At 42.4% G+C, this 27115-nt stretch overlaps 1 protein-coding gene across 6 annotated transcripts in view; it reads right to left on the reverse strand.

Moving 5' to 3' along the window:
- CHRM3 (cholinergic receptor muscarinic 3) overlaps positions 1 to 27115 on the reverse strand; it is a 516259-nt gene that overhangs the window by 81551 nt on the left and 407593 nt on the right. For all 6 annotated transcript variants that reach the window (XM_073793631.1, XM_073793630.1, XM_073793632.1 and 3 more), the window contains one exon: positions 16202 to 16322. The gene's annotated coding sequence lies outside the window, so the exon portion shown is untranslated. The remainder of the gene's footprint in view (positions 1 to 16201; positions 16323 to 27115) is intronic.

Below are 27115 nucleotides of genomic sequence, written 5' to 3' on the forward strand. Positions count from 1 at the left end.
TTACACATAAAAGGACCCATAGTATTTTACAGGGCTTGTGGTTAACAGTACATGAGAACTAGGTAGGGGGCAGCCCGTCACACAATGAGAAGTTCCCTGGATCTGGAGGAAGAAGATTCCAGTGTTCACTTAGTTACTAACTAGCTATGTGCCCAGATGACAAATCACCCAACCTCCTTGAGTGTGCTTCTCTTCACCTATACAATGGGATAAAACTTCATAGGCTCATGGTAAGGGACAAATGAGATCAGTTTCGTACAAAACGGGCATGGCAATTTTAAAGAGTTTACAAATTTTAAGAGGAGCAGTGAAAAAAGGAATGTGTCTACCATGTGTTCTGTTCCAGTGACAGTCAACACGATCCCTATATGTTGCAGTGTTATCCCACACTGCATGAAAACAGATGGTATTTGTGTAGCTTGGAATCTTCAACCACAAACATCTGTTTCTGATCAAATCTATTCCTTCTGCCTAAACACCTTCCCTGGTTCCCACAATCTAGAATCAAGTTGAAGCTCTGTTGCCTACTGTTGTCTGACTTTAAGCTACCCTTCCATTAATAGACCCCATTTTGTAGTCAAAAGAAACAGCTTCTCGTGTACCTAATACTCCTTGAAATTTCCTACCTCATTGTTTATCCACCTCTTAGCACACTCTGTCCCATTTTTACATGTCATTTTACATGTCCTGGTCTTTAGGACTCAATCCAAATGCCACTTGCTTAACGATCCTTCTTTGAGTCCTGTAGTCTGAAGTATTCTCTCTGTTCTTTAAAATTCCACAGAATGTTGCCATTTTATCATTTCTACCTTTTAGTATTGTTATCTCTGCACGCAATGTATCTTCTCCACGACACTTGAAACTCCAGAGGAGAGAGAGAGAGAGAGAAGGCTGCATTGAGTGGATACAGATAAGAGATTATCAAAAGGAGACCCCAACTCCGTCTTTAGGAGACTGGGGACTTGAGATAAACAAGTAAAATCAGCAAACCGATGAAACTGCAAAGGAGAAGTGTCTAGTAATCGTTATGTAATTGTGTAGTTAAGTGCTTAAGTGCAAAAATATTTTGCAGGAATTCAAATTCACTACAGTCATACAGTTTCTACTGCTCTGCTTCACAGTAGTGTTCTGTGGAGTATAACCTAAAACATATAACATAATGGAGCCATTAAACCTGTGGAATTAATTGGTTGCAAATGTCTGTCAGGGTTTGCCACTTTCTAAGGAGAGCAGGGCTAAGAGAGGGGAACAGTGAGGACTTGTACCTGATTCCCTCTCCAGGGTCCCTCCCATCTCAAAACTATAATTGGCAATGTCAGGGACAGGACCACCTGGAGACAAGAGGCTGGGTTGGATGACCTCGACAACTTCATCCTAATCTAGACCCCCGGATATTTTTCTGGCTCTCCTGAGCTATCATTAAGGATGTGTCAAAGGTATCATTTATTGGCTGTAAACAGACTCTTCAAAGGGTAAGCATGGAAATGAAAGAAAAGCAAGAGGCGTCCCCGGTGCTTCACACACCCTGAGGCATGACAGATTCTCAATCCATGGTTTAGCTAGCATTTCACTGGGTGATCCACGAAGCACCAGGCAAAAGCGTTCCGTATCTTCTCCTACAACCCTATTTATTACGCATATCTGACAGCAGGAAATGATGCTATGTGCTCAAAAAGATTCCCTACCCCTCTATCCATCTTACACTTTAAGAAACTTTCTTTTTGTTACTGATTTCCATACACATCCACAGAGCTCCTTCCTGGAATCCTAAGAGGGTCTGCTCTCAGGTGAAAAGGAGCTCTGAGGGCTCTGTCCGGGGATAGTGGGAATAAATCTGGATCCCACACTTGCAGCAGAGGAGGGTGTTAAGGACAGACTGGTTCTTATCTCAGCTCCCCAGGCAAGAAAAATAATGGAATAGGAATCACATAATCACAGGGTTTCTTATATTTTTATCAATTGGAATATATTTATATTCTGCGTGTTTAAAAAAAAATAGAGAGAGAAAGATTTGATATGGCTTCATTCAGCAAACACTGTGCCAGGCTCAGATGCTTGGCTAGCCAACAGAATGCTTGGCTAGGCAACAGAAAGCATACTTCCTCTAAAGCTGCACCCTTTCTTGGTCTGAGGATAAGATTTTGGTTCTGAAATAGCTGAGAGAGACAGGGCTAAAATAACTTGCATTTCCTGATGTTTCGTTAAGTCTTCTTATTTCTTACTTGTGGATTTGTTGGTTGGGGAACTGGTCACCTTAGCTTCATCAGGAAGAAGCTAATATTCCCCTTGGTGAAAACAAGAGGTGATACCAGGCGATTGGCTGGAATCTGTGGCCAGTTCTATCCACGAAATGCCATCCATGCCTGTGTACACATGGCACTGAATTCCTTCTCCTCTACAAATGTACCTCCATCAACTCAAAAGAAGCCGACCTCTAAGTAACCCTGCCTGAGTACATTCTTTCTGCACTGAATATATTACTGTATACATATGCACCTGTCCTTTTGCACTGACTTTATGGGCTATGCATGGTATTATTTCCTGGGTATTTTGATACAATTTTCACAGGGAAAACAAATGGATTTCTGGGGACATACGCAGAGCTCCATGAATTCAAATGCGAGATAAAGGAGACTGATTTATTCCCCTCATCCTAGCTGGCTCTTCTTACCTAGTTTCAACCTTTGTCCCTAGAATTGGAAAGGATTCTTTTTTTTTTTTTTTGACTTCGCAACTTTTATTTGTTCTTTCAGCTAGAAGAACAATCAAAACACATTAGTCAAAAAGATGTGGCTACATTAAAAAAACAAATTTATGGGCTTCCCTGGTGGCGCAGTGGTTGAGAGTCCGCCTGCCGATGCAGGGGACACAGGTTCGTGCCCCGGTCCGGGAGGATCCCACGTGCCGCAGAGCGGCTGGGCCCGTGAGCCATGGCCACTGAGCCTGCGCGTCTGGAGCCTGTGCTCCACAACGGGAGAGGACACAGCAGTGAGAGGTCCGCGTACCGCAAACAAAACAAAAAAACAAAACAAAAAAACAAATTTATAACATCAATGGTAAGAATTACCTTTTTACTTACGGTAATATATTTCCTATTAGACTACTGTTTCCTAAATAAAATCATGCTATGAGTTCAGTGTTCCAGGAATAAAAGCTTAAAGAGAATAAGTACTACAGTTAGAGAATCTTTGAAATAGCTCCGACTAAAGGTATTATATTTATGGTAGGCTTTCCCCCTCAATGATACCTGTTGTAAATGCTTTTATTTATTTTTTACTCAAAGCAATAATGGCGTGGCCTTTACAGTTTAAATAGTTAACCCCTGCATTCTTATAACATCAACTCTGATCTGTTTTCCTGGCTTTGCAAGATGAGGTATTATTGCTATGCCCAACTTTCCTCTTTCTGTCCCTTTTCCATCTTCTGCTGACCACATCTTTAGTATTTCTGTTGCCAAAACTGACATCTACATCCGTTACATTATCGTCATTTTCTTTATTTTGTTTTCAGGTTGACTCTAAAAGTTGAAAGCCAATAACGAACATTTCCTTTATTATGACTCTAATGCACGGCGAGTGAACTAGAATTGCATTTCTTTCTCTCCAGTCATGATTGATCCCTGTGCCACTAGAAAGAGAAGGTCCCCAGGTTTGTGGTCAGATGAATCCCCTTATGCACTACCCGTTCCAGGTTTTGCTACCTCTTAGTTGGTTCTGTGTTTGAATCATGCTTGGAAATGGTTCTTGAATTGGCTTTTTATCGGGTAGGTTCCCTGCCGGCTCGGCAGCACCACTCTTTCTACCGAGGTCACCTCCTCTGGAAAGCTCCCTGTGATGCCCCCCAGAAAACCTGCTTCATCTTCTCCTCTGCACGTAATACTTACTTTTCAAATGAGCCTTATCGCATTGTTTTGTTTTCTGGTGATTTACCTTTTTCTTATCCCCTACTAGATTACAAACCCTTTAAAGGGAAGGAACACGCTTACCTACCTGTGTTCCTAGCGACTGGCACATAGGAGGTTCACTCATATTTGTTACATTTAATTTGAAAATAAAACTCTAAAGATTATCTTGAAAATCTTTAAAGTTTTCCTTCAGTTGATGCAAAAGATGTGTTAGGGATATGGTTGGTTATTTCTTTAAGAAGACTGAATACACGAGCTTTCCTCAAAAACATTTAGACATCCAAGAAAGTGATCTTACATAAATGTATAGTATAGGATATTTACAGAAAATGACCTCGAGGAAAATACTAAAAGTGATTATCTCTGGGAGATGAGGTTATAGGTCATTTATCTAAATACTGCAATGTAATATGGTGAATATGTATTATTGATATAATAAAGATGATAAACAGTAGTCAGAAGACAGATATGAGGTCCTCCCATCAGTCTCCTTCTACTTGTTATGAATACTAACAATTGAAGCAGGACATTCAAAGAATTAGTTCATCTAATTCCAATACTCTAAGCATGATGGGATGCTTAGAGATAACACTTTAATACAGAATTGACTGGTCCTAGGAAGGAAGTTATAAAGTGGCACAAACGTGACACAGTTTTGGCAGTTGAGATCCTTGAAGCTTATAAATTTGACATGGAATCCTCTCACGCCCACTTTTCTTCTCATCTTCAGTTTCTTAAAACCTGAATTGCAATGACTTGTATACATGTTCATTGATTCTTCTGAATCAGTGGGCTTCTAACTTTTTTGACTGCATTTTACAGAAATAAAAACATTCTACCTTGTGATTCAATGCACACACATATGCATTCTACTGAGAATGAATTTCGTGTGACAATATCCTCACTTTGTGGGAGGTGTTCTGATGCGTTCTGTTCTATGCTATCCTAAATAAATAAAAATGCTCTTCCGAATCTACTAAGTTGATTTCATGACTCGAAATGTGAAAACCACTGTTTGAAACTCTAAGGACTTTGAGAACCAGTCTTTATTCATCTCTGTCTCATATGGTGCCTTCACACATAGAAGAAAGTCAAGAAATGTTGTTACATAAATATTTTTTCCTGAGTAAAAAGAATACTCTCTTGGACAGCACTACCCAAAAACCATCTTTTGATTTCTCTCCCTGTGTTTTGTGTGGTGCAGAGAACACAGTGGGAGCTGGACAGTCGCTTGCTGAATGGCCACAGAAATGTAGAAAAGATTCATGCTTTAATGTCTTCATTGAAGGAAGGAATAGGAAAAAAAAAAAGGGAAGAAAGGCAGAGCTATCTCTGTTCATTTTCAAACAAAAGGCATAGGAATGAGCTGGCATGGAGAAGCCAGGAAGACTGAAGATCTGCCGAGTTTCATGTTGGCCCACGAGAGCTCCATGTGATTTATATTTTATCATTGCTAGACAAAACACGTTAAATCAAAATGGCAATTTAAGGTGAAAGGGTAATTCTCCCTTGATCCCCAGCCCTACCACCTGAATCTTCACCAGATATGGCCTCTAACGTCTCCAAGTAACGAAAGCAAACTAAATTTGCCAGGAACCAAAGCTTGCCCCTATCTTCATTTGCTTTTCCTATAGCATTGACTTTAAATACACAATCGTGTGTACATGTTAAACTTTAGCCTAAATAGATTATTTTAAGAACCCTTCCCTAATGGATCTTATTCAAGCTATACGCAACGAGTGTCATTGAGAACTTGCTCCCTATCAGGCATAGTGCTAGACAGCATGAAAGGTAAGTGAAACCTGACCAGATCTCAGCCTACTTGGTGCAGGCAGCCGTGTACACAGTAAGCTTTGCTATGGTATTTCAAGCATCAGACCATAGATCTGAGTAAAGAGTTGTGTATACACAGAAAGAAAGTCTCCTGTTATGCCGAGAGTGAGAGGTAGAGTCCAGGGGGAGGACTTAACAGAGGAGGTGACGTTTGAGCAGGTCTTTAAAGATGGAATGGGAATTTCCAGAAGTCGAAGGGTAAGGGGCATTCAGGTTACAGGGGACTATATGAACTTGGCTGCCAGGAGCAGGTAGGTCTAGGATGCTTTAGGGATTGCTAAGTGGCTGGGTGTTTCTGTTGCTTAAAGGTTTATGGTACAAGTTGAACAGGAAGAAGCTGATATCCAGTTGAGAAAAAAACTAGAGTATCATGCTAGGCAGATGGGTATGTACCGGGCATTTAAACATGTACCACTGTGTTTATTCTTTAATTGCTGAGTGTGTGCAAAGCTTGTCCTCCTCAGTGTTTGTGATGTGGAATTATATAGCTGGAAGGAAACTCACGTTATTTACCCCCAAACCACTAATTTTATACATGACGAAACAGCAATATAAGTCATTTGGTTCAAAGGGTCTTTTCCCAAGGACTGGAGAAAATTCAGCCCATTTGCATATAGATAGAAAACAATCTTCCTGTTGCTGTTGTATAGACCGGCACTTAGTCAAAAAGAAAAACAGCTCACTGTTTATTTAAATTGAGCAGGAAGGAAGTGCAGGAGCAGGTGGGTGGACCCGATAATCTCACTATTCAGGGCACAGAGGAATTTAGTGTAAAGGTAGCTTTGAATTTGGACACCTTCCAAGGGAACTGAGCTACAGAAGTACCAGGAGGACTCGGTAATGAGGCAGTTTTATGCCGAAAGTAATCACAAGGCAGAGCCTCTGGACCCCACCAGGGTGTCTTTTAATTCAGTTACGAACAGCACACATAGAAGGTCTTCCCCTCCTTCGGGATTTAAAAGAAAATTCTCCCTAGTTAGTGAGTAGGAATTCCTCGGCCGGTAACAAGAAGTTTGGGGGTAGAGGCCGCTCCGTGAATAATACCCTGAGTCTAAGGGCATCGGCCTCCTTTGACGGGTCTTGTCTCGACCTCCTCTGGGATGTAGATCATAAGATACTGTGACCCCAGAAGAGGCTCTGAGAAGTCAGTGCCTGAAGGATTCTGAGAAAGCTCTCCTCTCAGGGGCTAGTTCTCGATTTCCATGGACATTAAATTCTGGCTTGTGGGGCCCCATCTTAAGCACAGGCCGTATTCATCCTAGTGACAGGACAGGCCTGGGTGTCTTTGTGTGAGCAATCAAAGCCTGCTGAGAAAGATCTCATCCCGAAGGAGGACAGAGTCAAGGTAATTAGCTCAGTCCAAGGAAAAAGCTTCCCTTTCAAGGGGAGGGACTGAGTCATTGAATTCTGGCTCAGTCCCAGCCCCATGGCACAAGGAAGGTGGACCCCAAATCAGGTCAATATGAAAGCAGAGCGCACTAACTCTCTGGGAGAATTAAGCCACAAGGCTTTGTAGCTTATGCAATTGTGCCCTGCACAACAGACCCAGTGGCAGTGTCCCTGTTGCTCAAGAAGGCCAGGGTGCCCTCTTAGCATATGCTCAAATAAGGAATAGATCCAGTGGAGGGTTTCTAAATGTCCCAGAATGAAGACAAATGCTAGGGATTTTTGCAAAGGAAAAAAATAATTCAAAGATGAACAAGGAGCCACGGAAATCCAGATGTCCTCATAGGCAGCACAGACACCAATAATCATTTGCTTTTCACATGATGTGGCAGCTTTTGTCTCCGTTTGACAAAATTATAATTGAAGAACAAGAATAGGACAAAAGGTAATCGGCTGGCAACTAACCCGTGGAAAAGCAGTTTCCTCCAGAAATCAGGAGGCTGGTACTACAACGGAGGGACCACACAGATTCACATGCAGCAGTTTTCTCTAAGATTTTACCACAAAATGTTAAGTGGAACATTCTGTCCTAGACCACAAGCAGGTAGAGTGAATTTTTTCCCTCATTTCCATAAAGGTCATGAGCAAAAAAAAGAGCACGACAGCTGAGGCAAAAACGTAATGCCGTAAATACACAGAGAAAACATATCACATAAAGAATGCTAACGCCCATTTGCTTTGGGGGAAGGATGCTTCTAAGACGAGAAAAAAGTCTAGCTACTCAAAAAGTCTTACTGCTTATTCCTGATAAAATATAAAAATATTGCTTTCAATCTGTATTGCTGATTTCATCACATGGTACTTAGTAAATTACGTCCCTGGAATGCTGCTGGCAAAGAGCGTGCCCCATCCCACAGGTGGGCTTTCGCTCCAGGTCAGGGCACCTCCAGACCTCACCTTTGCTTCTGGACTTCTGACTTAATTTTCAGAGAATGGATATTTGCTAGGCTAACTTTGTAATGATAAATTATCCCCTCCCTTGGAACTCTCAACAGTTCTATAATCTCTGTGATACTCCTTCTATATTGGAGACAAAATTGTGGAGGATGAGTTCTCATTTTTCTGCTCAAATCTGTTAAAATTGCCAGAACGCTTACCACCATAGTCAGGAATAGCAACATATTTTAAAAATTCATATACAGGCTTCCCTGGTGGCGCAGTGGTTGAGAGTCCGCCTGCCGATGCAGGGGACGCGGGTTCGTGCCCCGGTCTGGGAAGATCCCACATGCCGCGGAGCGGCTGGGCCCGTGAGCCATGGCCGCTGAGCCTGTGTGTCCGGAGCCTGTGCTCCACAACGGGAGAGGCCACAACAGTGAGACGCCCGCATACTCAAAAAAAAAAAAAAAAAATTCATAGACAAAGAAAAACGGTTCCTTCAGGTATTCTGCTAGTGTATCTGTTCCCTCAAGTCGGTCAAGAGGGTATTTATACAGCGCTTGATGCCAAAAGGCTTTCTTGAAGGAGTGAACCTCAGAGACCAGCAGCCTCCTGCACCCTTTCCTGGTGCATCCAGGACCTGGGGTGTAACCACGTCTGAACTGCACCCTTCAAATAAATCGCTCACGGGGAATGCAAGGATTACAGATGGAAGGAAGCCTTAGAAAGCATCTGATTCAGTATCTTCCATTTAGAGTTGAGAAAATGCAGAGATTAACCAAGTCCTCCAACAGTCTCTGGCCACTACGTAGTGTTTTGGGACCAAGCCGCTTATTCTGACTCCTGGTCGGGGAGCTATGCTGCTTTTACCCACCTCTCTGGGTGACAGGTGATGGAAAAGGAGATAAGGCAACATTGTATAGCTCTGACTTTCTTAAATGTGCTTTTAGAATACAAAGCCCGCATTAAAAAAACACCACCAAACACAAAGAAAGACGATTGAGAAAAACTCCTCATGAAATGAATAGGGGAATTTTCTGTCTCCCCAGTCAGCTGGTACTAGATGTTCTGAACTGGAGACAGAGGAGACACCAAACGAAAACACAGTAGTTTCAGGGTGGTGAGAGGCTACAGAGTGGTGCTGTGGAGATCACGTGCTGGCAGTGCCCACCCCTCAGGGACGTCATCTGTCCCCCATTGCCCACATGAGTCACCATATATGGCCTCATTTTCTTAGAAGCAACTCTCATCCAAGCGTGGTCCACTGACACATTTCATTTCTGACTCTTGTGGACATCATGTTAAATATTACATACGCTGCTTTAAATTAAGCACGTTTTGACTGAGGGTGAAGGATAAAGAATGTAATGTATTTTCCAGCACTTTACATACATTCTCTCTTTTAAACCTTACAACCACCTCAAGAAGTACATATTTTAATTTATGTGACAGATGTAGGACTAGAAACTCAGAATCTCCCCAAATACATGGAGCCCATAAATAAGCAGGATGGGATTAACTGAGTTCTTTCTGATTTGAAAATTCATGGTATTTTAAAAGGCACATTTCACAGTCTGTCTTAAGTCACAGTTCCAGGGCATGGGTATCATTTTACCATTAAAAAGAATTCTTGGAAGGAGACACAGAGATTTTAAATATTAAGCCTTTTTCAAATTCTTTAAAAGGAAGGGTACAGTATTTGAGCAGGGTGAAGGAATGATAATTATCAAGAAGTCCTATTCAGCTTGTCCATGTGTCAGGCAATGCCCCGAGTGCCTATCAGACATGAATTTATTTGATCCTCAATCCTGTGAGGGAAGTATTGTTGTTATCTTTTTTTTAGAGATGAGCAAACTGAACACAGAGAGGTTGAGTAATTTGCTCAAGATCACACAGCTAGTAAGCGGCAGAGCTGGGTTTGAAATCCATGAGGTCAGGCTCTACGGATCCTGCTTTAACCATTCTGTTGGCTGGCATTCTCAGCCTCCCCAACCTGCATGCAGACAGGCAGGTTGGAGAGTTTTAAGGAAGGCTGGTAGGAGAAGAAACACCAAAGACTGATATACTGAAATTGATTTGAAAATAAATGCTTCTTAAATATGGAAAGTAAAACACTACACTAGATAGCAGGTATCCTTAAAAAAAATCTCTCTCTACCTCCAATTTACCAATGAGGACCCTGAAATAAAGCATCCTAATGGAGGTCACAGGGCTCATGAGCAGTGGAGCCAGGGTCCAAATGACAATGTCTTCACGCTTCTATTTAGTCATCATTTTTAATTTAAAAAACACCTTTTATTTAGCTACAGTGTATCAGGCATCGAGTTAAGTAGCAGGGATGCAACACAATGATGTAACCCCTACTGTCACACGGAACAGGGGAGCGGACAGGATGCCAGGCTGCCCGAGAGGCCAAGCCCCCCTGGGGTGATGGGAACAGGGATGCTTCACTGGGCACAGAGTTAATCCCTTCTCCATTGTAATTTCCGTATTAATGGTGGGGTCATTAAGCACCTTGGAGTGATTCAGCTTCTCCCTCTTCGTCCCCTAGAGTCTTCTACTGAACGCAGAGAAGAAAGGGGCTATTTCAGTAATAAGTTGCCTAAGCCTTGCTGTTTGGTTCTGTGGGTGGCCTTGAATCTGTAACTTTGCAGTGTGCCACTCTCGCTGCACTTCAGCCAGGTTTTTCTTGACATCTGAAGAGGCAGTGTCTCTAGAGAGTATATTTTTGTATTCCTCCATATGCTGCTTTTTGTCTCCTCACATATATTGCCAATAAAACTTGCGAGTTCCACCACAGGCCAGCTCTGCAACTTGCGTTTAGTGTTGGTCCGGGAAGAAATATATTATTATTATTTCCATTGGTTCATGTCTGTCCCTCTATTGTGGAAATGCGATTTTCTTGCATTTTCCCCTCAATATATTGATGCACTTTCTCTCATCTGATTTCACTCATCTTTTTTTTTTTTTTTTGATGTAGACTGTTTTTAAAGTCCTCATTGAATTTGCTACAATAGTGCTTCTGTTTTATGTTTTGGTTTTTGGCCGTGAGGCATGTGGGATCTTAGCTCCCTGACCAGAAATCGAACCTGCACCCCCTGCACTGGAAGGCACAGTCTTAACCACTGGACCTCCAGGGAAGTCCCTTCACTTGTGTACCTTATATGTCTCACAGGTTTCTTTTATTGATGACGGTACTTGCTTCCGCCCTGTTTCAAAAATCTATTTAATAAAGTGTCCTGCTTCTGTACTTATCTCAAAGCTTTTCGACTGATTACCTTACCTGATTCTTTTCATTTTTCCAATGCTGTGGATTAACGTAATTTTTTTTTTTTCTTGTTTGGTTCTTTGCCACAGTCCTCTCCCTAAATATCTGCTCCATTGACCTTGGTTTAATCAGACTATGACTGTTGCATGACACTGAAACCAGAGGAAGGACTGACATGCTTTGATGCTGAGGAAGTTTCTCTCTGTCTCAGGTGGTGTCATTTTGCAATCATATTTATTATGTCTATCGAGCATATGTATCTTATGTTTTCAGTGTCTAGAGAACATTACGAATGACATCAGCATTATAAGATAGCAAAAGGGTCCCATTCACAAAGGAGTGGGGTGGGGGAATGAGCACGAGTGATTTTTAAAAACACATTTTAAAATTATGATAAAATCCATCCTCAGCAATTTTTAAGTGTACATATAGTTCGGTGGTATTAAGTACCTTCCCACTGTCGGGCAACCATCATCCATCTCAAGAACTCTTTCCATCTTGCAAAACTAAACTCTGTACCCATGAAACAATAACTCTCTGTTCCCACTCTCCCTGGCACCTGACAACCAACTACCATTTTACTTCCTCTATGAGTTTGACTCCTCTAGGTCCCTTATGTTAGTGGAATCATAAAGGATTTGCCCTTTGGTGACTGACTTATTTCACACAGCATAATGTCCTCAAAGTTCACCCACAATGCAGCATGCAACAGAATTCCCTTCCTTTTTGAGGCTGAGTAATATCCACTGTGTGGATACACCACATTTTGTTTTTCCATTCATCTGTCCATGGACACTTAGGGTGCTTCTTCCGTTTGAGTCCTGTGACCAAGGCTGCCATGAACGTGGGTGTGCAAGTATCTCTTCAGAGTGTGTGCAATTTTAAAAGGCTTAAAGTCACAGAGAAACACAGATATAGGATGAGAACGGTGCACAAGCACTTAAGTTTACCGTGGAAAGCATTTAACGTCAGACGGGAGCTCTGCAGAAGAGGGAACTGTTGAGTGGCACTTTCAAGGTAGCAAGAGTTTGGAAGCAGTACTCAGGGAGGGCACTTGGCCTATTAGTATTGTGCACAGAATAATCATAAACGTTGAGAAATGAGTGACGCGGGGCGGGGGGGTAAAATGCGGGTGGGACAGTGTCTAGGCTAGAACATACAGCACTGGCCAGAATAAATGAGGAAAATGCTATGCAATTGATATAAAACATTAAACATCATGATTTCCATGTTTCTGCAAAGAAATCATGACAATGAGAAAGTGAGTTTCTTAGAACTGAAGAGCTATGCATTGGACTGTACGTCCCTTGAGGGCAGGCCTAGCCCACAACTGTGATCCAATGCCCAGCAAACAGTACTTGCACTGGCACCCAGGGGCACTCAGTAAACATCTGTCAAATACATGTATAAGTGATCTCCTCTAGGCACCTCATGCTCATACAACTGCAAAAGATGCTTGTTGCTGATGAAGATGGGCTAAAAGAGAATGCTGTTGTGGCTGGTTTTATCTGGAGGAATTAGGGCTGGCTGGCATAGCTCTAAGAAATAACAAAGGTATTGGATCTGAAACATGTTAAGAAGGAAGAATCTGTGAGACAAAAATGCTAGAACTCATTGGCTAGGATTTTGTTTAGATCTATTGTCAATACCCAAATGTGTTAGTTTGTTCTAAGTTACTTTAACTTTCTATAACCAATGGGTATTTTAACAAGGTGTTAATTTCTTTCCCTCTGCCCTGAGTGTGTTCTCAATCACTACCTTTCTTTTGCAAGGCTCGCCTGTAGTCAATATTTTCTTATTAAGATACTTGCCATCCTAAAGGATACAGAAGCAGAAACAGACTCACAGACATAGAAAACAAACTTATGGTTACCAAAAGGGAAAGGAGTTGGGGAGGGATAAATTAGGAGTTTGGGACTAACAGATACAAACTACTCTGTATAAAATAGATAAGATAAAAAACAAGGTCCTACTGTATAGCACAGGGAACTATATTCAATATCCTGTAATAACCATAATGGAAAAGAATATGAAAAAAGAATTATATATATATATATATATTTGAATCACTTTGCTGTACACCTGAAACTAACACAACATTGTAAATCACCTATACTTCAGTTAAAAAAAAAAGGAACACAAACATGATTCTAATTAACGGATATGCTTATGTTGTTATATTAGACTAGTCTATCTTTACTTCTTCCAGGGTGGAAAAAAAAGAAACAATGCATTCATTAATTATCTTCTGTTTATACACAAACAGTAGAGGTTTTAGTTTTTTCCCCTAAGTGTGATTACGCGACAGCAATAAACGGATGTGACTGGCACTGCACTAGAATTGAATGCTGGGATTTGATGGTTTTACGTGTTAAGCCAGGGAAGAAAATTTAGTCTACACTTCCATGTTGGAAACGCCCTGGCTGAAGGGACTGAGTCCACCTTGTGTATTCTCGGGTCCTAAATGGAACATGATAAATATGTTTGCTGACTATTTCTAGCACATATCGTCCTCAACATGGTGTTACTGGTAATGAAATTATAAGGTTTTCCAATCCTAGACTCAGGATATAACACAAACGTTTTACGGACTCGAGGTTGCCAAGGGGGAGAGGGGTGGGGGAGGGATGGACTGGAAGTTTGGGATTAGCAGATGCAAACTAGGATATATGAAATGGATAAACAACAAGGCCCTACTGTATAGCACAGGGAACTATATTCAAGATCTTGTAATACACTATAATGGAAAAGAATATGAAGAGGAATATATACATGTATAACTGAACCACTTTGCTGTACAGAAGAAATTAATACAACATGGTAAATCAACTATACTTCAGTAAAATATATTTTAAAAAAACACTGCCAAACGTAAGGTAGACAGCTAGTGGGAAGCAGCCGCATGGCACAGGGAGATCAGCTCGGTGCTTTGTGACCGCCTGGAGGGGTGCGATAGGGAGGGTGGGAGGGAGGGAGACGCAAGAGGGAAGAGATATGGGAACATATGTATGTGTATAACTGATTCACTTTGTTATAAAGCAGAAACTAACACACGATTGTAAAGCAATTGTACTCCAATAAAGATGTAAAAAACCCCTAAAAAAACCAGATGTTTTAGACTATAAAGATTAAAGATAGTTAATAAATATGCCATGAGAAACTGCAGTGAAATGAGGCATCGCCAGCGTGGGCTGAAGGCACCAACCCTGGTCTGGCCTTCCGTGTCCGGGTAGCAGACAGCCACGCACGTGCCGAGGAGGCAGCGGCCCAGGCGCACGGGGGCCCCTCCAGCTACTCTCAACATTTATTATTCGGGAGCTGTGTTCTTTAGGTGTTTGTGGAAGGTCAGCGTCTAATCTGGTTCCGCCCACAGCTGCACAGTTATAGTTTTCTTCACCGCATTTGCCCTCGTTTAGTATCATTTGACATTCTCTCTGCTTGGCAGTTTTCTCTTTAATTCCTTTTGGAAAACTATTTTTTCCATAGTTTGTCATTTTACTTAAAAAATGTGTTCTGGAGTTGTCTGCTTTTTCTGTCTTTCCTATTTGAAACACCTCCCATAAACTGCTTACTTATGAGAAAAATAATTCATTTTATCAGCATCATAAAGTGATACCTATTTTTTGAACGGTTTCTTAAAGATGACCCGGACTCATTAGTAAGTTATTTCATGGGGAATGTTCTGAGCAATCAATGATATTCTCTTGACGATACTGACTTGAGGCTGAGAGGGAAGGGAGCAGGGACAAAGGCATAATGGTCCACTTGCTGGAAACACAGAATGCACAGAAGTGAGCGAAAGCCAGGCTCTGCCTTGGGCATCACGTAAGTGGCCTTCCTGGAACGAGGCTAGGGGAATTTGTCACCATCTGCTTGTCAACTTTCTTGGGAGCATTAGCTATCATCCTGCTTAAAGGGATCAGGCATGACCACGTGGTACCTGGAGGCCTCTTCTGGCTCTATTATTCCATAAGGCTGTTGGTTTTTACATTCCTAGCTTGAATGTCATTATGTCACTGATTCTAAGCCTCAGTTTCTGGAGGGGTATCACCTTATCTGCCTCCTTCATCAAGTTTTCTTAAAAATTATTAAACATAATGTAGGACACAGTGCTTTGAAATTAGATTATGTACAATGACAATGATCCCACTTTGGCATAAATCTGTGATAAACTTTCCACCATTGGTTTGTAACATTTCACTCTCAAACTTCTGAGTACCTGACTAAACCAATCTTTCTGATATTAACTTCTCACCCTCCTCCTTATTATTATTGTTATTTTAATTATTATTTTTTTGAGACCAGAGTTCTAGTCTATTTCTTTGCCACTTTATAACTGTGGGGAAACTACAGCTGTTGGGTTTGGTTCTCCATGCATGTCCATTTTTTCTTTTTCATTGATTTTTTTTTTTTTTTACTGTTTCATTGCTACTCTGGGTACCTATGTTACTCAGGTAATGATGCAAACAGTGCAAATTTCCTAGGCTCCTCAAAGACACAACTGAATGAAAAACATTTCCACGTCTCATTTTTCAGCAATGGTGTTAGCGTTCAGAAGACAAGTTTCACTCCTATTGATTATTTATACATATTTTTTTGCCTCGCACGTTTGGGTAAACGTGGGGATAGATAATAGGAATCTTTGTTTACTAAGGTTATATAATAATTAACTTAAGTATAACTATACAGTTACCTTCCTGGATTGATATTGAAAAGCAAGATCTGGGTCTCAGTCTAAACTTTTTCTTCTGTGCTGGCAATTTTTCTAGTTGCAAAAGTTATTTGAAGAAGTACTCACTGCGTTTCTGGAGAATAACGATTCTTCAATATACTCACATTTCATGCTGGGTAAATTATCATCACTGTACACCCACCTTTACATGTGTTGAAACAGATTCTGGTTAAACAAATGCACAGTCCCTGGAAAGTAGCCAAAAGCTTTTCTCCTGCAGTTCCCGGTACTCCTCTTAGTTAGCCTTGTGTTAGTTTTCTATCCTGTTTTACAAACACAAATACAAGTTATAAGACACTGTTCGGGAATCCCAGCATCAGAATTAAGTCATGTGTATTGTTAGTTGGTTATAAAAGAGCAATTATTATTATTATCATTTTTTTAACTTCTTTATTGGAGTAGAATTGCTTTACAGTGGTGTGTTAGTTTCTGCTTTAGAATCTTTGCTGGGACGAAGAGCAATTATTAATACTTAATTGTGTTGGTGACGGTGTCATAATTTTTGAACGGCATTATAATGTAGTGGATTAGATTTCTATCCAGAAATACTTCCATTAATGTTTCTCCTCTATTACTTTGCGAATGTTCAAAGTGCAGTTTTAGAAAACTGTATTCTGATTTTGGAATTTAAAGATTCTGTTCTTAGCCTTCAATAAAGCAGTTTCAAATCTGCCCCTTTTGCATTCCACAAGGAAGTGAGTCCTGGTGTGTATGTCGAGGGCACATCGACACGTGCCCTCAACATGTCTGGGAGACAGCACGCATAAGGCCTGGGGCCCATCCGCACCCCTCTGCCCTTCATCACTGACACTCCCTTGGCTCCTGGCTCTTGGTTTCTATTTCCCGCCCAGCACCAGGTAGTGCAGAATGGAAGTGAGTGTCATCAGAACGTGCACCAGAATCTGGGAATATCTTGATAACTGATGTGAGTGGAGAGTCGCTTCAAGACCAGCAAGGACTCCAAGTAAAGGCATCAGAGGGCCTTCACTGCCCTGTTTCCTTGGAGACAGATCAGATCGCTCCACATACTAAAGGAGATTAACTGGCGTAGAGGATGGGACTTGCTGTTGCCCATTAGATCAAGCAGAGATCAGTGTGTATGTGACTGATTACAGACCCTAACCACAGTGTCACTGAAAGAGTTGGCCGACTTTATCCTACACAATGGACACACCATAAAGTAAATAAGGCGGCTTGAATTTTAACAACAGCTGAACTACAGATGCTTTCCTCTGATTTGGGAGCACCACCTAACCTATTACGTCAGAACATGCAGCTCTTTCTGCTGTTCACCTCCTTGGATGGTCTGCAGGCACATCAGAAGACAGAAATAAGTCCACAAAAATCACCATGGGTCATGACGTTTCTAGTTTGCCTTCAGTTTAACGATGCAAGAGAATGTAAGGAGAGAAGAGAAGAAATCTCATTCAATGCCTCTGTTGTGTGAGTCCCTAATGAACAATATACACATCTAGCTGTGGCCATTTTAAAATGGCTATAGCTTTTTTTTTTTTTTTTCTGGCGGTACACGGGCCTCTCACTGTTGTGGCCTCTCCCGTTGCGGAGCACAGGCTCCGGTCGCGCAGGCTCAGCGGCCATGGCTCACGGGCCCAGCCGCTCCGCGGCATGTGGGATCTTCCCGGACTGGGGCACGAACCCGTGTCCCCTGCATCGGCAGGTGGACTCTCAACCACTGCGCCACCAGGGAAGCCTGGCTATAGCTTTAGTGTGAGATTGTTTAAAGAAATACAAAATTGCCCCTGAAATGTAAAGCAGAAAAAGCACAACTTTTGGCCCCTTGTTTTGCTGTCTCTCTTGAAGATCTGTGAGGTATCTTCCTATTTACTGTGCTGTAGAACTACTGGTTCTTCTGGGCTTGGGGATTCAAAAATGGATTATCTGAACACCCTGGAGGTCTTGCCCACCTGATGAACATGGGGTGCAGCCTCGCCCGTGTCCTGGATGCCCCATGAGCACAGGGGCAGGTAGCTGTCTCTGGGGAAGCCCCTGAGACTGTGTCTAGAAATGAACTGTGAAAAGGGTGTGGACCAGGGTCAGAAGGGAGTAGGGGACCCCAGATCAGTCACACAGCCTCTTCATTTATGAGAACCAGAGGATGACTGGCAGGGCAAAACAGCTCTTAGACACCTCTAGCCTGCTCTGCACTTCAAGCTTTACTGTAAACAGCACATTAACAGGATGATGGTATTCTGATTTAGCAGCCTGACATATGTCAGAGCTCACGGTAACAGGGCTTCAGTGAGATTTTTTCCACACACGTTTCTTCAATGAACATTTCCACATAGAAATCCTTGCCACAGTCATCTTAATGACTTTAATCTTCACACTTATCTTTTCTACAGGCTTTTGTACGTGCATTTAACTTTCCAGTCAACTTTCCCTGATCCTTTAAATGCGTATATATGCAGCTCGATGCCTTTAACTATCTTTCTCAACATGGCCAGAAAACAGAAGAAAATTGAGGTCAAATGCAGGCTGAGCTAGGAAGGGACTGTAGATCTATCTGTTTGCTACTCTTCTCCCTCCGAAGGAACCACAGGTCCCAAGATGATAGCTGATCTCTAGAAATATTAGAAATGTAACTGTGGAAAGTGTTGACCCAAACCCTTCCTATGCGTATGATGAAGTAACTGACCACGTGCCTCTCAGAGGGGTCCTAAGATGCACACCTGCAACCGTGGGACCCGTGCCCACCAGCCTCCGTTATTCCAGGTGACACTGGTTAGAGGGCAGGGAGGGCAGATCTCCCAGAGGGGCACTGCTGCTCAGCTTGGCCACGGGCTCCGGTCAGGAAGGTGCGCTAAGTGGTGGGTGGCAGAGAGGATGACTGACATCCCTATAACATGAGGTGCTCTCAGGAGCACAGAGGACCCTGGCCATTGGGAGTCTGGCCATATGCATGACGCAGGACTGTGGCTCTCAGTCAACCGACTACATGTGAGGCAGGACTCTAGGACAAGAGGGACACATACATTTGATTTAATAACTGGAAACCAAGGGGTTGCCAGGGGGTGGGAGGAGCACAGGAAGGGCGAGAGTTACATTACTATGATGTGTGCTGTAAGCTGAAATGTGTATCCACGCTGCCCCCCCCGCCCCCATTCTTACATTGAAGCCCTAACCCCCAAAGTGACCATATTTGGAGACAGTACATTTAAAGAGGTAATTAAAGTTAGATAAGGTCATAAGGGTAGGCCCCTAATACAGAAGGGACACAAGGGATCTCTCTCTAGGCATGCGCAGAGGAAAGAGCAGTGAGGATAGAATGAGCAGGTAGCCACCTGCAAACCAGGAAGAGAGATCTCACCCGAGACCAACTCTGTTGGCATCTTGATTTTGAACTTGTCCTCCTGAGACATGTGAGAGAATACATGACTGTAGCCTAAGCCACCCAGTCTGTGGTGGCCATCAGAGTAGACAGAGACAGTGTGGCAGACACCGCAGGTACTATTAATTCATTTAATTCTCAAAACCTCTGTGTGAAGCAGGCTTTATTATCTCCGTTTTATGCATGCAGAAACAGGCTCAGAAAAAGAAAGCCGTGTCTCTAATGCTCCATGGCAAGTAAGTGTCTCTTGACATTTGAACAGGGAAGGGGCACGGTAACAGCGGAGCTCGTTTTTTGACTGAATTGCAGTTCCCTGAGTCCGGAGAGGAGGGATCTCTTTATGATTTAAAGATCTGAGCTGAGAAATTGGTGCAAGCTTGTGGAAGCCAGTGGGTGGAGTAGTGGGTTTGTCGGGGGTGAGGCTGGAGGTTGTGCATGTGAGTGCTTATGTGTTAGGGGGAGGCATCAGCTGGGAAGAGCTGGGGGAAAGCTTGAAAGACTCTAGGTGGTCCCAAGGACCCAGGGGGAGCTCTGGCCCATGACGATTTCAGTGGGGCTGTGTCCTATCTTGAAAATTTCGGCAGTTCTGGGGAGGGGACCGTTAGAGAATATGACTCACATCAAACTGACTGAGAAACCCCTGTTAGGAAGGGGAAGGTAAGGAGATAAAGGCGGTTGTGCAAAGACTCAGGGAAGGAGACCTTGAACGAAGAGCTAGCCTGGATTTAAGTAGGTCTTCAGGATTGAACAGGGAGCTTCCGGGATGGGCATTCCTGGCTCCCTAGAGAGGGTCACGAGTGCAGCGAACTCTCTATGTCCAAGTATTCTGCAAAGCTTTTGGCATACATCAGCTCATCTATCCTCACAAGTGCTTTTTGAAACCAGTACTAATATCCCTAAGTTTATAGATAAAGAAAGTGAGGCACAGAGAGGCTGGATGTAGTTTCTCAGGTCACACAGCCAATAAAGGGGCCAAGGTTTGAGCCCAGGTGGACTCACTCCCCTGTTCTTAACCACTAAATTCCACCTCCCGGTGACTTCCTGAAGAAATCCACCTTGCTCTGTACTTCCTGGACCAGGAGAGGGGCAGGCAGGCACGGCCAGCAAAGTTCTGAGCCTGGTATCCAAAAGGCTGACATTGACTCTTTTTCTTCCTCCACCTGTGTCTCAGTTTGCCTTCCTTCAAACAGTGTCATTCACTATAGATCTTACTTATAGACTCTCCGTGGGATTAGTGAGGCAGTTCTTGGAAGTTATTAATAATTCTGCTCAGGAAAACAGGATTATGTGGATTAAAAAAAAAAAAAGGAGCATTCCTGCTGGAGTAGTAAAGCAAGACTGTATTAGGAAAGACCATCTCTTTGAAGCAAGGCAAATACATTCCCTTAGCCTGAATCAGCTTCATGGGAATGGGTAGAAGCAGACATCAATCATACTGACGTGCGGCCTTTTCTGCCTTCTAGAAGCTTCTCTGCAGCCCTGTGGCTCTGCCAGCTATGAGAGCATCCAGATGGCATTAACTGGTGGGTGAATCCTCTGGATATACAACACTGGGAGGAGAGTCTGAGGGGAGAAAGCTGACTAGAAGCCTGGCTTTGTTTTTTTTGTTGTTGTCGTTTCTCTTTTCTTTTTTTTTTTAATAATTAATTTATTGGTTTATTTTCGGCTGCATTGGGTCTTCGTTGCTGCGCACGGGCTTTCTCTAGTTGCAGCGAGTGGGGACTACTCTTCGTTGTGGTGCGCAGGCTTCTCACTGCAGTGGCTTCTCTTGCTGCGGAGCACGGGCTCTAGGTGCATGGGCTTCGGTAGTTGTGGCACGGAGGCTCAGTAGTTGTGCCTCGTGGGCTCTAGAGCGCCAGGCTCAGTAGTTGGGGCGCATAGGCTTAGCTGCCCTGCAGCACGTGGGATCTTCCAGGACCAGGGCTCGAACCCATGTCCCCTGCACTGGCAGGCGGATTCTCAACCACTGCGCCACAGGGAAGCCCCTTTTTTGTTGTTTTTGTTTGTTTGTTTCTTTCTTTTGGCTTCCTAAATGACTCTTAGCCAAAAAGAAAAAAAAAAAAGGCCAACCAGAATGAAATGTATTGATGTCTGATGAACTGTAATGACCTACTGTCCAATTTGTCATTGAGATAAAAGTGCCACATTGAGTTTGCTGAAGTGCTGTCACTACACATCATTCATCTGGAGAAGAGTCAATTAAGAGTGCAATTGAGAGATACATCAAATCCGGACCAAAGGTGTAGCAGGAGACCCAGGCAACGTGTGCCTCAAGATCAAATACAGGTTTCAAGATGAAAATGTCTCCCTCCTCCTCCTGAAGTCAATTTACCTCTGTTCAATGTTCAAATAGCGTTTTGTTTCACATTTGATTTAATTGCCTGTAGGCTGAGCCAGACCTACCTGGTGGCAAATATTCTGGCATCTTCTTTATACTTGGGTGTTTGAGCTCACTTCCTTCCTTTTCAAATTACTTCTTCTGAAAGATTTAAGCTTTCAGAAAGACTGTATTATATTATTGGGCTTAATTACTGTAAGTTCTGAAATAAGTACCATTTCAATGAAGATATGGACTTATGCATAGTATATGGAATCAGATAACAAGGCAGGAGGGCTCTTAGAATGTTTTAGACAAACCTTTTCATTTTTCAAATAAAGAAACTTGCTTAAAAATGGAAGAAAAGGGACTTCCCTGCTGGCACAGAGGTTAAGAATCTGCCTGCCAATGCAGGGGACATGGGTCCAAGCCCTGGTCTGGGAAGATCCCACATGACGTGGAGCAACTAAGCCCGTGCACCATAACTACTGAGCCTGTGCTCTAGAGCCCGTGAGCCACAACTACTGAGCCCGTGAGCCACAACTACTGAGCCCGTGTGCCACAACTACTGAAGGCCCCACGCCTAGAGCCCGGGCTCTGCAACAAGAGAAGCCACCGCAGTGAGAAGCCTGCACACTGCAACTAAGAGTAGCCCCCGCTCGCCACAACTAGAGAAAGCCTGCGTGCAGCAACGAAGACCCAATGCAGCCAAAAATAAAAATTAATTAATTAATTAAAAAAAAAGAAATGGAAGAAAAAATTTCCACAAAACAAAGTGAAGAGAGTTGAAATGTAGTTCAAAGTCACATATTCCCTTGCCTGGGAGAGTCCTGAAAATGAGTACGCTCTGATTTGCGATGACAGTACAGAGGAGGGTATACATAAATCAACACAGCTACTTTCAATTTTATTCATGAACCCTTTTCTGTGGCCTTCGATTGGCAAAATTGACTTTACCTCTGCCTTCTGATAACATGATGAGGTGCTAAAATGTATAAAAGGGATCGATGGGTGGTTTGCCAGAGGAAAGCGAAAGAAAAGCAAGTATACAGTAACATGAAGGATCAGGAGGTTCAAAAAACTAAAAACAGAGTTGCCATATGATCCAGCAATCCCACTTCTGGGCATAGATCTGGACAAAATTGTAATTTGAAAAGATACATGAACCCCTGTGTTCACAGCAGCTCTATTTACAATAGCCAAGACATGAAAGCAACCTAAATGTTCGACAGATGAAGAGATAAAGAAGATGTGGTAGGGACTTCCCTGGTGGCACAGTGGTTAAGAATCCAACTGCCAATACTGGGGACACGGGTTCGAGCCCTGGTCTGGGAAGATCCCACATGCCACAGAGCAACTAAGCCCATGAGCCACAACTACTGAAGTCCCACGCCTAGAGTTTGTGATCCGCAACGGAAGAAGCCACCGCAATGAGAAGCCCGCACACCGCAACAAAGAGTAGCCCCCGCTCGCTGCAACTAGAGAAAGCCCGCGTGCAGCAACAAAGACCCAATGCAGCCAAAAATAAATAACATTAAAAAAAAAGAAGATGTGGTAAATACATACAATGGAATACTACTCGGCCATAAAAAAGAATGAAGTCATACTATTTGTAGCAACGTGGATGGACCTAGACATGATCATACTGAGTGAACTATCAATAAGTCAGAAAGAGAGAGACAAATACCATACGATATCACTTACATGTGGAATCTAAAATATGACAAATGAACTTATCTGTGAAACAGAAACAGACTCACAGACATAGAGAACAGACTTGTGGTTGCCAAGGGGGAGGGGGTTGGGGGGAGGATGGACTGGGAGGTTGGGATCAGCAGATACAAACTGTTATATATAGAATGGATAAACAACAAGATCCTACTGTATAGCACAGGGAACTACATTTAATATCCTGTGATAAACCATAATGGAAAAGAATATGAAAAAGCATACATATATACGTATAACTGAATCACAGCAGAAATGAACACAACATTGTAAATCAACTATACTTCAATAAAATAAAATAATAATAAAAAGAAAAGAATCAGGAGGAGCCCAAATCCTGTTCCTATCTCTGAGGCCGACTCAGTCACACTCAGAAACCACTTGCTGTGCTGAAACACAATGCCTCATTTACAGCACTTCTGCGTGCTGCCTTCTGTCGACCCTCTCTTTCCCGAGCTCAGCCACTCATCAGCGTGCCTCATCCCTGGGATGACAGACAAATCAACATTACAGGCAATTTCACTGACATCCATAATGCTGAAGGTTCCAGCAGGTACACGTGGTAGTGACCGCAGGTGAAAGGAAAACCGGTGCATTCCCCCGTGGGTGGGGTTGGGGGAGGGAAAGGAAGCTTTGTGTGCTTCTGAAATTCACATTATATTTGTCTCCATGTGACTCAAGACTATTTCTCCTATGAGCGACTAAGAGGAGAAGCAGCCAACACTGTAAAGCAGGGAAGGCTGAGTTTGCCGAGAAATAACATCAGATAAACTCTACGGTGCCTTGTTTAAATCCCATGTGCAAGATTTAGATAATCCATGTGCATTTTGTGACACTGAGAGGGAGAGAGAGAGAAAGAGAAAGGGAGAGAGAATGAAAGAATGAGAGAAAGAGAATCCAAAAGAGAAAGAGAGAAAACAGTGAGAGAGCGAGAGAGAGAAAGAAACCACATACTGAGCTTCATTCTCACTTTGATATTTACCATTGGACTTCTACACCATGAGCACCTAAAGTGATTATAATCTATAATATAATCTATAATCTATAATATAATCTATAATCTTCTAGACCATGAGCACCTAAAGTGATTATAATCTTTCATTTAAATTTGGATTTAAACAACGAAAAAAAAATCTCAGATTGGCCTTTTGAGATTATTTCATCCATTTTTCTTCTAAGGGAAGTTAATAACTTTCACAGGATTATTGTGAAGTTGGGTGTGAATAAAAGCAAAGAACTCTGTCACTGGGAAGGCCTTCCTACAACTCTATGTGTGAAAGTTGCCTTTACTTCACAGTAGAAAGAGGGCAGGTTTTAGAAGGAGATACATTGGTCTGTTACTCCACTACTTCCTAAAGAAGCTTCTGCAGAAAACTAGTTCCATGAAATTTTCTTTAAAAACATGAATTTAGCTTTCCCAGCACCATTTATTGCAGACTGTCTTTCCTCCATTGTACATTCTTGACTCCTCTGTCATGGATTAATTGACCATGGGTGTGTGGGTGTATCTCTGGGCTTTCCATCCTGTTCCATTGATCTGTATGTCTGTTTCTGTGCCAGTACCATACTGTCTTGATTACTGAGCTTTGCAGTATAGTCTGCAGCCAGGGAGCCTGATTCCTCCAGCTCCATTTTTTTTCTTTCTCAAGACTGCTTTGGCTATTCGAGGTCTTTTGTGTTTCCATACAAGTTTAAAAATTATTACGCAGCCATAAAAAAGAATGAAATAATGCCATTTGCAGCAACATGGCTGTACCTGGAGATTATCATACTAAGTGAAATAAGCCAGATAGAGAAAGACAAATATCATATGATATCGCTTACATATGGAATCTAAAAAAAATGATACAAATGAACTTATAAAACTGAAACAGATCCACAGACATAGAAAACAAACATATGGTTACCAAAGAGGAAAGAGGGGTAGTGTATATATATATCCAAATCACTGTGCTGTACACCTGAAACACAACATTGTAAATCAACTACACTTCAATTAAAAAATGAATTTAGCAAAGGATGCCCACTATATTCTCCAGTTCAGAGATTCACAATACATATCAGTATACTAACGGTCCTAAGTACAACCTACACTTAAAAAGGTGGGGTGGAAGGTGTGAGAAAAAAATCTAACTTAGACTAACCAGAATTTCAAACACTTGTTTGATCAAACAAACTTTTCTCCATGAACTAATTTTGGCAAATATTCAGTTTCTCAACTGCTTCAGCAAACAGCTTATCTCCTACTTCCCAGTCTTATTCCAAATGGAGGGGAAGGCACTGAGAAATCCCAACCAAATGAAGTAATCACAGCATAGCAGTTAAGTCCCCAAGGTCACATAGGTGGGAAATGCAAAAGGACTTGATGCATGTGAAATGTTTAACAACATATTCTATAGTTTCTGGGAAGCCCTACCATGTACATCTTATAAGTAAGCACATACATGTTTATGGGAATATTCTCCATTTGGTAGGGGAGATTCAAACAAGTGGTTAAGGGAATTCTCCCAAGTTTCACCATCAGTTCTGGGAATGCCTCAATGAGACCCAGGCTCTGTTGCTCAGCAGTCACCAACACCACTGGATAGGACCTCCCATCTCACTGCTGGAGAGTCATCATAATGGCGGGACCAGATCATTTTTCCTCTAAGAGAAGTGATGTTTTCTACCAGATACTAGATTATAGCAAAAGACTCCAAGGGGACAAAAATCCTTCCCAGGATGGTAGCAATCAGCCAGTTCATGCATGATTGAAATGAAACCAAGCTTTGCTTCTGGTGTTGATCCCAGGATCTCTGCTGCTGAGTTGGTAGCCATGGTTTCAGGTTCACACAAGAATCCTAGATGTACTCTCTACACGACTGATATCCAAAGGTCTAAGAAATGGACTGAAAAAAGAGTAAATAGATACAACTACAAAGACACTAGTATTATTATAAAACTTGTCCATAAATTTTCTTAGTATAAATCATGAATTTTAAAATAGTATTTAAAATAAGTAGGCTTAAAGGGCTTACATGGGGAACCCACTATAATTTCTATCCCCACTGTATCTTATATGTCTCGCTTTCCTATAACTGTAACTTGTGTTGCTAGTTTTGCAGGGTAGAGACAATATTTTTTATTTTTTGGATTCCACCTGACACATGTCAGGCTCTTGATATATTTTATCAAATGAGTGAATGAATGTATAAATGAAGGTGGCTTAAAAAGTCATTTAGGGGCTTCCCTGGTGGCGCAGTGGTTGAGAGTCCGCCTGCCGATGCAGGGGACGTGGGTTTGTGCCCCGGTCTGGGAAGATCCCACATGCCGCAGAGCGGCTGGGCCCGTGAGCCATGGCCGCTGAGCCTGCGCGTCTGGAGCCTGTGCTCTGCAGCGGGAGGGGCCGCAGCCGTGAGAGGCCCGCGTACCCCAAAAAAAAAAAAAAAAAAAAAAAAAAAGTCATTTAATCCACATTCTGTGCCTTGTACTTCATTTCATGCTGCTCACTTGTAAAATTTATCCGTTGGTCACTGAATAGCTTTACCTTCTATTCATTTTGGTTGCCTCCCCACCTGTGATACTTTTTGATGCTATAAATTCTGTTTCTTTTATCATGTTTTTAAATTGGGTTTAAAACATCCTTAAACTGTGATTAAAATAACACGGAACAGTTCCTTCTC

Source organism: Tursiops truncatus, chromosome 16 (assembly GCF_011762595.2).
Source record: "Tursiops truncatus isolate mTurTru1 chromosome 16, mTurTru1.mat.Y, whole genome shotgun sequence".
In the NCBI taxonomy this organism is placed as follows: domain Eukaryota; kingdom Metazoa; phylum Chordata; class Mammalia; order Artiodactyla; family Delphinidae; genus Tursiops; species Tursiops truncatus.